The sequence below is a fragment of the Chinchilla lanigera genome, unplaced genomic scaffold (genome assembly GCF_000276665.1).
Source record: "Chinchilla lanigera isolate Chin_1 unplaced genomic scaffold, ChiLan1.0 scaffold00165, whole genome shotgun sequence".
Classification (NCBI taxonomy): domain Eukaryota; kingdom Metazoa; phylum Chordata; class Mammalia; order Rodentia; family Chinchillidae; genus Chinchilla; species Chinchilla lanigera.
The window spans coordinates 1,050,550-1,051,378 of NW_004955566.1; positions in this window are offsets into that span (position 1 = coordinate 1,050,550).

Here is an 829-nt window from a genome sequence, read left to right on the forward strand (position 1 = left end):
GCACCGCTATAGGAAGTATAAAAGGTACAGCTGCTGGGGGAAAGAGCACTTCAGCTCCTCAAAAACTGAAGCACAGAAGTACCATAGACCCAGCAATTCCATTTTTGGATGTATACCTGTGTTATTCAGCTTCTTGTTACAATTTTAAAAATGCCTGAAGTAATGAACTCACAAAAGGAAAAGCTTGGTTTTGGCTCACGGTTTTGGAGGTTGGACTCTAAAATGAGGCAGACCCATTGCTTTGAGCCTGTGGTGGCAACAGCAGAGATCTTCAGCAAAAAGAGGAGAGGAAGCAGCTTAGGTTCCGAAGTCCCCTTGGAGGGCACGCCCCCAGTGATCTGGGGCCCTGATACCAGGCCCCACCCCCTGAAGGTTCCAAAACTCTGAAAGCATCACCCGAGGAACCAAGCCTTTCACACATGGGCCTTTGAGGATCGTTCAACATTCAAACTAGAGCGATGCCCAAAAGAATTGAAAACAAGGTTTGAATAAATACCTGTACACCCACATCCACAGCCACAGTATTCACAGTAGCTGAGATGCAGAAACAATTCAAGTGTCTATGAGTGAATGAATGGATAAACAAAATGCAGTCTGTCCATACAATGGAATATTCCTTAACCCTCAGAGTGTATGAAATGCTGCAGATACATGCTACAACGTGGATGAGCACTGAAGACATCATGCTAAGTGAAGGAAGCCAGATAATTACACTTATCCGACATACCTAGAATAGTCAGGTTCATAGTGACAGACAGTAAATGGGTACTTGCCAGAGGCAGAGGGTAGAGAATGGGATGTCAGGGCTTAAGGGACACGGAATTTCAAG